The sequence below is a fragment of the Rhinopithecus bieti genome, unplaced genomic scaffold (assembly GCF_001698545.2).
Source record: "Rhinopithecus bieti isolate Rb0 unplaced genomic scaffold, ASM169854v2 scaffold_61533, whole genome shotgun sequence".
NCBI classification, from domain to species: domain Eukaryota; kingdom Metazoa; phylum Chordata; class Mammalia; order Primates; family Cercopithecidae; genus Rhinopithecus; species Rhinopithecus bieti.
This window is the reverse complement of record NW_016823925.1, coordinates 974,496-987,062: the sequence shown is the minus strand read 5'-3', so window position 1 is coordinate 987,062 and position 12,567 is coordinate 974,496. Positions and strand designations below refer to the sequence as shown.

General features: G+C 43.4%; 1 protein-coding gene across 6 annotated transcripts in view; it reads left to right on the top strand.

Moving 5' to 3' along the window:
• The window catches only part of RUBCNL (rubicon like autophagy enhancer), a 55,694-nt gene that overhangs the window by 5,271 nt on the left and 37,856 nt on the right, over positions 1 to 12,567 (top strand). The window contains exons 1-2 of one of the 6 annotated variants that reach the window (XM_017862077.1): positions 1,211 to 1,338; positions 1,866 to 2,021. The gene's annotated coding sequence lies outside the window, so the exon portion shown is untranslated. Of the gene's footprint in view, positions 1 to 549; positions 791 to 818; positions 1,339 to 1,865; positions 2,022 to 9,363; positions 9,630 to 10,062; positions 10,179 to 12,567 lie in introns of those variants that run through there. The other 5 variants (XM_017862073.1, XM_017862075.1, XM_017862076.1 and 2 more) reach the window with 5 other exon arrangements.

Sequence of the window (12,567 nt, the reverse complement as noted above, 5' to 3'; positions counted from 1 at the left end):
CCTTCCTGCCTCCCTCCCTCCCTCCCTCCCTCCCTCCTTCCTTCCTTCCTTCCTTCCTTCCTTCCTTCCTTCCTTCCTTCCTTGGCTTAGGTTCCTTCCTTCCTTTGGCTTTGGCTCCTTCCTTCCTTTCCTTCCTTCCTTTCCTTCCTTCCTGCCTTCCTTCCTCCCTCCCTCCCTCCCTTGGGTTCCTTCCTGCCTGCCTTCCTCTCTCCTTCCCTCCCTCCCTCCTTCCCTTCTTCTCCTTTCTTTCTTTCTTCTTTTTTTAGACAGAGTCTTGTTCTGTCGCTCAGGCTGGACTGCAATGGTGCCATCTCGGCTTACTGCAACCTCTGCCTCCCGGTTTGCTCCTGCTTCAGCCTCCCCAGTAGCCGTCATAACAGACGCCCGCCACCACGCCCGGCTAATTTTTATACTTTTAGTAGAGACAGGCGTTCACCATGTTGGCCAGGCTGGTCTCGAACTCCTAACCTCAAGTGATCCGTCCGCCTCGGCCTCCCAAAGTAGGTGCTGGGATCACAGGCGTGAACCACCGCACCTGGCCAGAGCTTAGGTTTCTATTCGTGACAACTTTCTGTATTGGTTGGCAGGTTCTCCTAGCACCACCGTGATCTCAGGAGTAACGGCTGCACACCCGTGATGGGATTCCAAACCTTCGCTGCAAGAGGACAAGGTGACGAGTTGCTGACAGTGAAGGCTGAACTAACACGGACAGTGAAGTGCTAAATGAGTCGGACTCCGACTCCAGGTGAAGCAGCTAGCAGAGGTCAGAGTAAGGCAGCTCACGTTCCGGGTAAGTTGCAGGTCGATTTCAGGGCCGACTCAGCCAGATTACTCAATCTTCATTTCAGGCAATTGTATGACTGCTCAATACAGCTGCTTGGGGCATCTGGGGTTGGGAACTCATTTCTGCCAGATCTTTGACCCCTGAAAGCGTCGTTGCGTCTGGCCCCGTGGGTAGGGCAGGGCGGGATATCTACGAGGACCAGCAGAGGGGCGCATGGGTGCATGGTGCTGGGCCAGGGCGCCGCGGCACCGGTGTAGGAGCGCGCATGGGCATAGTTCCTTCCATCTCAGCGGCGTCTCAGTGCCGCAGCGGGAATGGTTGTTTGCTTCCCTGAGGAGCTTCTAGAGAGCTACGGTGGCCCCCGTGTGGGAGGTGGGGCGGGGGGCGTGGCGGCGTCGGGGCGTCTCAGTTCCCTCCTCGGTAGCTCTCCTCCCTCCCCTTTCTGCTGCTATGGGGAGCGCGGTGGCCACGGAACGCTGCCCCGAGCCGCGCGAGGGAGGACCCGACGCGCGGCGTTTACCCGGCGCAGCGTTCCACCGCTCGGGTTTGGCTGGGTGAGGCGGGCGGGGCCGGGGGCGAGAGTGCAGCGGCGTGGGACGGAGAAGGTGGTTGGAGAAAGGGAAGGGAGGGCAGCGGGAGAGGTGGGATGGTGGAAGGGGCGCCAGAGAGGTTTGTGCCCAGCAGAGACACCCAGGTATCTTAGTGTCGGGGACCCCTTGGAGACAGTGGGAAGGGGCTCCTCGCGGGGTGGCGGATTTCAATCCCGTCGACTTTGTAGAGTGAGGTTGATCCTGTGTTCGGCTTGGGCCGGGAAAGGCGCAGAAGCGGGACCTCAGGGCACTTTTACGCAGGGCGATTCTCAGTGACTACAAAGCCTGCGCCCTGCGTCCTCCCAGGCGCAGTGTTCCGGGATGTGTCTTTTCTCTGTTCTTGTCCTCAACACAGCCAAAGTCGTGGCTATCTGGTGACAGAAAAACATTTTGCTACATAACTGAGCTAGGCTGGAGTGTGAAATCGCGGCGTTATTTGGTCCCAGCGCCCTACGTAGCAACTCCCCCCTCTCGCCACCCCTGCCATGCAGGACACTGTCAGGCGGGCGTTCCCCCACCCCGCCCCTTGTGAAGTCCGCCTGCTGAGACTGATATGGATCCCCTGCGAACTTGATGCTGTCCGCTTGGAGAACTTTCAGAGGAGGGGTTATTTCGCCTTGAGTGAAAATTAAGACTCAAAGGAAAAGGTATACTCAAGAGCTGCCTTTACTAGGTTATTTCTATGAAATTTGGAAGGATCTTTGAATTGAAGATGTGGTGGGAGCGCGCAGAGGACAGAGAATCCGTAAGCTTGAGTTTCTTAGACCCAGTTTCTTAAAGCCAAAGTAGCGGGGAGATCTTAGCAAGTCAAGAAACCTCCTTGAACTTCAGTTCCCTTGACTCGGGGGGAGAATACTCCAGCCGTACCCCACTGTATGGTTTAGAAGGTTAATGGCTTGAAGGGAGGGAGGTGTTTTGAAGCCTATAAAGTATCCTATGAAGGTATCCCCACATTTGCTGCCAGCTCAAACACTGCCGGCCACCGACAGAACCTTGTCTGGAGCCGAGTTAAGACAGCATCTTTATGGCAGTACTGGGGTTTTCGTGATTACCGGTCCAGAGTGTCAAGACACATCTGTTTCTCAAAGCCCAGTTTCTGCACTGCCACATGAAACTGCTCATTACTGAGTGACAGCAGAGGACAGGAACTTTGCCTTTTTCATTAACTTCTTTAGGGCCTGTACAAAATGGGAGCTGGTAGGAACTTTGATGAAAATTGAGGGTCATAGCCTCGGAGAGGGGTGGGTGGTTAGATTTGACTGGACATAGTCTTCATGCAACCGTTTAACTCCTGAAACATTGTTGGCTGAGTTCTTGTTTTTTTATACAGGGAACATTCTGTCAGAGCCAAGGTTAAACATCCAAGAGTAAATGTTTGTTGGTTTTGTTTTTTGCATGATCTTTAGAGGATTATAAGTGAAAAATTAAAGAAAGGATACATTGCTTGCTGACATATTTTTCCCCCACCCATCTGAAGGCACACATAATAGCACTGGAAAATTTGAATAGTTTCCCTTGTTACCAAATCTACATTCATATTTCTAATATGGAACGATTATTTCTAGTATGGAGAGAAATACGGAATTTCTAACATGGAAGATTTAGCGTGGTGTGTTATTGTAACAATTTAGGCAGTTCTTGGATAAGTATGTCCAGCCTTCCAGAGACTATAAATGTAGTAATATTAGTGCCTGTTAGTCATATTGTGTGTCTTCCTGATACCCAATTAGATCTCTGATTGTTTTTTCTTTTTAATTAAAAGGAGCTGAAAGATGACTCAGTTAAGAAGCTGGAAAATAAAACTAGGTCTCTTTAACTGTGCTGTCTTATTCTGAACTGAAAGTCTTTCTGCAATAATAATGATGGTGATAATAAAGCTAACCTTCATAGGACATTGTGTACCAGACTGATACACGTGCTGCAATTCTGTTCATTGTCACACCATCCTTCATGGGGAGGTTAAGAGCATTGCTCAAAATCACACAGCTAGTAATTCATTTTTCTCAGATTGGCATGAAAATTATATTGAATTGGGTCCTGTGTGTGCGAGTATTTTAACTTTTGCATTGTGTTTTATCCCACACACCGAGGCGACATGGATGGTGAAACTACGGGCTCTGGACAAGGTTCCAGAGTTTGGACTTGAGCATGCTGCTGAGTGGCTATGTGGTCATCACTTTACTTCCTTTTCTGACCCGTAACATGGTGATAATAATTCTACATTGAATGAATCCTTTGTTTCTAGTGAGCATAAATTATGCTCTGTGAAAGTAAAATGCTTCTCCGAATGTAAAAGAAAAGTTTCAGATTCAAGCCTTTTGTCATCAGTAGGCTGAAAATGAATAGATAAACTATACACTTAATGTGATTTTCCAACAATTATGTTGAAAATTATTGTTTAAAAATGCATTCATTCCAATGATGCTTAGCTTTATATTTATTAAAAGAAGTAAATGTAAATTAGACCTCAAAGTTTTTTTTAACAGATAATGTTGAAAAGCACCCACAGTCAACAGGTGCTGTTCGCTGGTTGATTTTAGATGATGAATATTGTAGGCCGGGCGCGGTGGCTCACGCCTGTAATCCCAGCACTTTGGGAGGCTGAGACGGGCGGATCAGGTCAGGAGATGGAGACCATCCTGGCTAACACGGTGAAACCTCGTCTCTACTAAAAATACAAAAATTAGCTGGGCATGGTGGCGGGCGCCTGTAGTCCCAGCTACTCGGGAGGCTAAGGCAGGAGAATGGTGTGAACCCGGGAGGCGGAGCTTGCAGTGAGTGGAGATCGCGCCACTGCACTCCAGACTGGGCAACAGAGTAAGACTCCGTCTCAAAAAAAAAAAGAAAGAAAATTGTAGAGTAAGTACGTTTGTAGAAAATTGTAGAGTAAGTATAAGAAGAATTATATTCAAAGGTATTGTATTATTCTTATAAAGAATTTTATTCTTCTTATACTCTTTTACATTCTTTTATTCCAACAAGCTACCGTTGATCAGAAAAGAACTGAATTCCAAAAATATACATAGGGCACTTCCCTATTCTCTCTGTATTTACTTGGAAATGATTCTTAGTTTTTGGCATGGCCACTTTGTTAAGTGAAGAGACTTCCACTTATCCATATGCATATTTTGCAGGTATTTTTTAAAATATGGCTCAATTGTTAAATCATTTTGTTTGTCCCATGACTTATATAAAAATCTGAGGATTTTTTGCTTGCTCACTCTTAGTTTAGGCTTGGTTTTATGGTGATCTGGGCTCAGGGAGGTAGACATGTCAATGTCACTAGCATTGCCAAGGTATAGGCAGTCTGCTGCATGCTGGGTGAATATTAATATTCGAAAGAGATATTTGAGTCCACAAGATTTAAAGATCTTCTTTTCATTCCTGTGCTTGTAGAATTAGGGCTAGATTAGTTTAGCCTGGGCCTCCTGGGTCTTGGTCATTTGAAAATAGCTCCTCAAGTAGGCTGGCTGTGTGTCTTAGTATGGCAGAAACAATTAATTATTCACTCCATGTATCTTCTATTATACTGTGAAATTACAGATGATAGTTTTCTTGCTTTCTGTTTTTCCAAACAATGCCACCTGGACTTGTGGGTTTTGCTCATAATGTTGACTATTTCTTAATCAAGATAGCTTTAATAGTCTTCACCCCACCCCCATCCTCCAGCTGCCCTTTGGATGTTGCTGTGTAGAAACCAAGAGAGTTCATTTTTCTTGGGGGCTGGGCTAGGTTGGTAATAATCTGAAGCACCTTGAAAGATTCTGACCTAATCAAGGCATAAGGAAATGATGTGTGTGTAGAAAATTTGGAACTGTGCCAGGCACAAAGTAAATGTCATGTAAGCATTAGTTATGAATTGATGAGGAGGAAGGTGTCAGAAAATGAATGCTGTAGAGAAGGCTATAGGGCAGTACATGGGGAAAGCAGTTACCTGTAGAGATGTGGTTTTGTCAAAGGTGATGGGAAAGGTCTCAGTTTTGAAGGTAATGGGTAAGGTCTTCATTTGAATAAAGATCCACAAGAGAGTATGGGTAGAGGGACGTAGAGGTGTCCAGGTAGCAGATAAGGAGGTCAGATAGGCAACCTAGGGACTCATGGACAGATGTAGCAAATTGAAGGTTTTTAGAAAACTTACAGGAATTGTTTAATGGAAAATTTCAAACTTAAACATAGAATAGTACAATGAACAGCCTTCTCCCTTCTTCTAGCTTTGGCAGTTAGCAACATGGCCAGTTGTGCTTCATCCATGTTGCCCACTGGCATCATTTTAAAGCAAATTCAAGAAATTCTACCAGTTATTTCTATTTATCATCCCCACTGACATTCTGTCAGTTATTTCTAAACACTTCTGTATATATTTCTTAAAAATAGGCACTTAAAACATAACCACAATACTTATCTTTTTTGTCCTTATTTATCATCTGTAAATCTTGGCCTTAGAGCCTTCTTGCAGCACTGGTTTAAAGATAAGCGTGGATAGACGGGGTGCCGTGGCTCACCTGTAATCCCAGCACTTTGGGAGGCCAAGGCGGGTGGATCACTAGGTCAGGAGTTCGAGACTAGCCTGGCCAACATAGTGAAACCCCGTCTCTACTAAAAATACAAAAAAAAATTAGACGGTCATGGTGGCAGGCGCCTGTAATCCCAGCTACTTGGTAGGCTGAGGCAAGGAGAATTGCTTGAACCTGGGAGGCAGAGGTTGCAGCGAGCCGAGATTGTGCCACTGCACCCCAACCTGGGTGAAAAGAGCGAAACTCCATCTCAAAAAAAAAACCTCCGTCTTTACCAGGTCTTGATTTGTTTTTTCCTTTTCTAGACAGTTCTATCATGACAATTTCACTTTTACTTCCTCTTTCTTCTCCTTACCTATTTTTGACACATTTATTCAGTATTTCCTTTATCTACTCTCTACTTCTCCTTTTAACTTTCTCCTATCCTTTCAGTATTTTTGTTCACAGCCAGATGTGTAGCTTGTGCTCCTTGGATCCCTGTAGCCCATGAAATACAGCTCCCTTTAGTTCTAGATCTTTTTGAAGGGAGATGAGCATTTTCTACTCGTATTTTTAAAAAAATACTGTTATTGAGATTGAGATAGAATTTACATGCCAAACGCTTCACTGATTTAAAGTGCACAAGTCTAGCCGGCATGGTGGCTCTTGCCTATAATCCCAGCACTTTGGGAGGCTGAACTAGGAGGATTGCTTGAGGCCAGGAGTTTGAGACCAACCTGAGCAGCATAGGGAGGCCTTTCCTCCACAAAAATAAACAAATTGGCCAGATGTGGTGGCACACCTGTGGTCCTAGCTGCTCTGAAGGCTGAGACAGTAGGATCACTTGAGCCAAGGAGGTCAAGGCTGCAGCGAGCCTTTGCGTAAGTCACCTAATGGTCTCCATTTCAGTTCTCAAATTGGCATAATAACACCTGAAAATTTGCAAATTATTATTTTGCAGAATGAGACTGGGAAGGGTGTCATATGCAGTGACCACAGGGAGTTAGTCATTTGGGTGTTCTGGGCAACCCTGCCATTCTTTTAGGTGAAATATTCAATTTTCCCTGAACTTTGCCTTTCCCTTCTTACTTACCCATTTCTCTTGATTGCTTTCTGCCCTTCTTTTGTGTTCTTCTGACAGCAAACCTTCAAAATGAATGGTCATTGCCAAAGGCTAAATCAGTTAGAGTGGAGTCTTTTGTGACACCACCCAGCCACATCGCAGTATAGCACTCTTTCCTTTCTGTGGCTTTTATTACTACATAGTATATAGTATATAGATGAAATAGGAAAATTGCAGTTTACCACAATTCCTGGACACTGTTTTGGAAGCTGTCGAGTTAAATTATCGGGCGTCTTGATGGTTTGTATTTGATATGTGATAGTTTTAGACTCTATTATTCTCTTGGGGATATGAATCTTTGCCTAACATCAAAGCATGAAGAGACGTAGATCCCGAGAAAGAAGGGAAGAAGTTGAGGCAGGAGATGGTTTGTATTTGATATGTGATAGTTTTAGACTCTATTATTCTCTTGGGGATATGAATCTTTGCCTAACATCAAAGCATGAAGAGACGTAGATCCTGAGAAAGAAGGGAAGAAGTTGAGGCAGGAGAATGGCGTGAACCCGGGAGGCGGAGCTTGCAGTGAGCTGAGATCCGGCCACTGCACTCCAGTCCGGGTGACAGAGCGAGACTCCGTCTCAAAAAAAAAAAAAAAAAGAAGGGAAGAAGTTCTGGGGAACTGTGGTAACCAAGCAGCTTACATGCTACAGTTTAAGATTTATCCGTGCTCCCCTCAGCATTTGTTTATTACTAGCCAGGGAGATAGTGAATAGACATACATTTATACATTCAGATATACATACATTTCAAGGATTGATAAGCAGAGGTAATACAGGTCTAAGCAATACTTAGCATCTTCTCAACATACTTCCTCCTACTGTCACAAAGGGGGTCACTATCTCCCTTCCACCAGAACATAAGCTGAGGAAGGGCAGGAAGCTCATTTTAGTCCCCTCTGTTACCCCAGTGCTACCAAAACAAAAACAATGCCAGACCTGTAGTAGATGCTCAGTAAATATTTCTTAGCTGAATAACTAACACACTACAAACAATATGGCAGCAAGGAACATAGCTGGCAATGGTATCGTAGCACCTGTGCTTAGTAACATAGCATAAAATTGATAAAAATGAATTTTACCTTTTACTCTAGACTCTTATTTATTTGTGATTTCTATTCTCTGATATCCTTTATTCTAAGGAAATGGTTGATGAACATTTAGGTCATGATTTCTAATTTCTTCTAAAGGGTGACATCCATTCTTGACTTCCTTTCTTGAGTGACAAAGAAATAACCAACATAACCATACCTAGGTATTGTTTGATAATTTGTTCATGATTTCATTCATCAGTGCAAAGAATATATTTATCGAACACCTATTATTGCCACTGTTCTGGGTTCTGGGGACAAAGCAGTGTCCAAAATACCTTATTTTAAAAAGTACCCTCAGCCACACGCGGTGGCTCATACCTGTAATCCCAGCACTTTGGGAGGCCGAGGCGGGTGGATCACCAGAGGTCAGGAGTTCGAGACCAGCCTGGCCAACATGGCGACACCCCGTCTCTACTAAAAAAACAAAAAATTAGCCAAGCATTGTGGCGGGCACCTGTAATCCCAGCTACTTGGGAGGCTGAGGCAGGAGAATTGCTTGAACTTGGGAGGCAGAGGTTGCAGTGAGCTGAGATTGTGCCACTGCACTCCAGCCTGGGCAACAGGATGAAAACTCCGTCTCAAAAAAAAACAAAAAAGTGCCCTCATAGGTTTAACATTCTGGTGGGTGCTAGTCATTGAGGTTAAATATAATGAGATTTGTGCTAAAGAGAGAAACAGAGCTAAAAAGAGGGATAGGAACTGTTTGGGAGAGGCAATTGCTAGTTTTTATAGGCTGACCAGGGAGGCCTCACTGACAAGGTAAGATTTAAAATGTGTCTTTTGGCCAGGCGCAGTGGCTCACGCCTGTAATCCCAGCACTTTGGGAGGCCGAGACGGGCGGATCACGAGGTCGGGAGATCGAGACCATCCTGGCTAACACGGTGAAACCTCGTCTCTACTAAAATACAAAAAATTAGCCGGGCGTGGTGGCGGGCGCCTGTAGTCCCAGCTACATGGGAGGTTGAGGCAGGAGAATGGCGTGAACCCAGGAGGCGGATCTTGCAGTGAGCCAAGATTGTGCCACAGCACTCCAGCCTGGGTGACTGACTCACCCAGGCAGAGACTCCGTCTCAAAAAAAAAATGATGTGTCTTTACTCTGATGTCCCCAGTTGTGTATTCAATAGACAGTTAGGGTTGGGGCATAGAAAATCCTAAATCCTAAATCTGATGTACTTTTGCCTGTTCATGAAATAACTTCAAGAGTGTTATATGTAGTGGGAGCTAAAGCTGCTCTGTGCTCAAAGTGCTAACTGCTTATGATCTGAAAGACTTTTGTGAGGTCACTGTAGGTGTCATGGTGGCACTGAGGCATCTGTCCCTCCTGCAGAAGTTGCATCTTTGCTGTTAATACTGTGCCTGTGTGGTGGCTCTAGTGATGCAATCATTCTCGATGGGGCCACTGACTCTGATGTCACAATGATTTAGCTGGAGGAGTCCTGAAGTCTCTTGTTTGTCTCGGGCCTTTGCTGCAGCTTATATGTTCACTAGTAATCTGGCCTGTGCTTACCTTTTAATCCCAGCTGGAAAATCTCAGTAGTAGGATTGATGGTAAGCTTTGAGACGGATATCTCTTCCTTTAAATGTTTTTGGAAATTGATTTTATTTTTTGTACCTAAGTATATCTGATTCAAAGGACCCCTTTGTGACAGTGGGAGGAAATATGTTGAGAAGATGCTAAGTATTGCTTAGACCTGTATTACCTCTGCTTATCAATCCTTAAAATGTATGTATATGTGAATGTATAAATGTGTGTCTATTCACTGTCTCCCTTCCACCAGAACATAAGCTGAGGAAGGGCAGGAAGCTTATTTTAGTCCTCTCTGTTACCCCAGTGCTACCAAAACAAAAACAATGCCAGACCTGTAGTAGATGCTCAATAAATATTTCTTAACTGAATAACACACTACAAACAACATGGAAACAAGTGACATACCTGGCAATGGTATCATAGCACCTGGCAAATTGTTTTTTTGCCTTAAAGGTAAAATAAAAACTGGGGATATTGACCTCCTGTCACTACTGCATGGACTTTGATGGTTTCCAATCATTACTTTCTCCTCTGTGTCAATCTGCCTCTTCGAGAAACTCATACTCCTGGTGAGTATCTGGCCTGGTCTTTTGTCCTCTCTCTGCCACTGTCCAACTGTGACCTTAGACATGGTTGTGAATATGTTATGGGCCTATTCTAACTCTCAATGCTTTGATATTATAACCTGGCAAAGCAGCACCTGCTGGTTGTTTTTGTGAAGCAACAACACTTTTCTAGAAGGAAGTGAAGCAAGCACCTGCTTCTGACAGTTGCTTTTTATGAGGAAGTTGATTTTTGCTCAATTCACTTGGGTCATTCCATGTATGGGAGGCTCCAAATAAGGTCATTCTCTTTGAACTATTGCCTTTAACTTGTTTATAAAAAAAACACTGGGATCGGCCAGGCACAGTGGCCCACACCTGCAATCCAGCACTTTCGGAGGCCGAGTTGGGTGGATCACTTGATGTCACGAGTTTAAGACTAGCCTGGCCAACATGGTGAAACCCTGTCTCTACTAAAAATACAAAACTTAGCCAGTGTGGTGGTGCCCACCTGTAATCCCTGCTAGGGAGGCTGAGGCATGAAAATTGCTTGAATCCGGGAGGTGGAGGTTGCAGTGAGCCGAGATCGCACTGCTGCACTCCAGCTTGGGCCACAGAGCGAGACTCGTCTCAAAAAAAAATTAAAAAAATTAAAAACAAAACCACCTGGAATCACTACTGCTTTACCATTTGAGATTGCATATTTTTCATGTGATTTCACATCTATAATCATCTCCCCTCACCAAACACACAAAAAATATGTGTAGAAAATTGAGAGTAAACCATAACTTATATAGTTTTATTCTCTTGGAAATAATGAGGCTGTCATGAACTATGGACTCAGACTAAGAGTGGAACTAGTAAGAGAAAGGAACTAAAAAAAGAAAGTCAACCGAAAAAGGACACGAACAAGGATGTTCATTGTTATATACTTTGTAACTGCAAAAAGTTACACATAAATTTCTATCAGTAGGGTCTGGCTAAGTAAAGTATGATGTATTTATACTATAGAAAATGACAAGACAGTTTAGGAGAATCAGATACACCCTGAAGACATACTGTTGAGTGAAAAAGAAGGTAAGTTGTAGAATATCTCCAGTATGATCCCATGGATGTGTATAAAAAAGAAAACATATCTTCTGGTCTGAAATATGTACGTTAATTCATAGATAAAGGTCTAGAAATAATAGAATGGTTAACAATGTTATTTCTGAGAATAAAGTAGGATTGTGGGGCTTAGGGTGATGAGAGCTGTTCACTTTTTACTCTAGGCTTCTATGTTTGGGCATTTTATAAAAACGTCATGGTTTCCTTTTGTAATTATAAAATCCAGAATTATTGGAGAGGAAAAGATGTGTGACAAGGAGAAACTGGTGCACAAGGTGGGATTTGAGGTCAGGAGAAGGAAGATAGGCATTTTGGGCTGGTGAGTTCTGGCAGTTAACACAACCAGATGTACTCTTGATATTTTGTAAATGGTGATTTGGGGCTTTCGTAGTGTTTTCAAGACACATGTATACATTTATATATGTGTACTACATACAAACAGTGCGTTTATGTATTAATATATGTTATATACAAAAGGTATATATATGTGTGTGTGTGTGTGTATATATGCCTCCAGAAACAATATATGTCATTTGCAAAAGATATATATATATATACAACGCTACAGCTGACCCTTCAACAGTGCAGGGGTTAGGGACACTAACACCCTGTGCAGCTGAAAATCTGCACACAACTTTTGACTCCCCCAAACTTAACACTACTTATAACCTACTGTTAACCGCAGCCTTACTGATAACATAAACAGTTGATTAACACATATGTTGTATGTTAGTGTATAATACTATATACTGCATTCTTACAATAAAGCAGAGAAAAGAAAATGTCATTAAGAAAACCATAAGGAAGAGAGAATATATTTACTGTTCATTAAGTGGAAATAGATCATCATAAAGGTCTTCATCCTTGTCCTCTCATGTTGAGTAGACTGAAGAGGAGGAGGAAAAAGAGGCATTAGTCTTGTTGCCTCATGGTGACAAATATGGAAGAAAATCCACGTTAGTGGATCCACAAAGTTCAAATCCATGTTGTTCAAGGGTCAATTGTGTGTGCGTGTGTGTGTGTGCGTGCGTGTGTATGTAAATTGTACATATAATCTTTATTACTCGAAAAGGTATAAACTAGAATATAGGGCCCCCAAATAAAGAAATCTCAAGCACTCTTGAGACTCAAAGTCTCAAAAACTTTATTTTGGTCTACTGAACTTTTATTATTGGGTGAGAACAATTTCATGTTTTAGGAAACATGGATTCACTTCTATTCCTATATGAGTAATTTTGCCCCATTAATAGAACAGTTATATCTGCCACAGAAGTCTTTTCTCTAGCTCTTTTTTTTTTTTTTTTTTTTT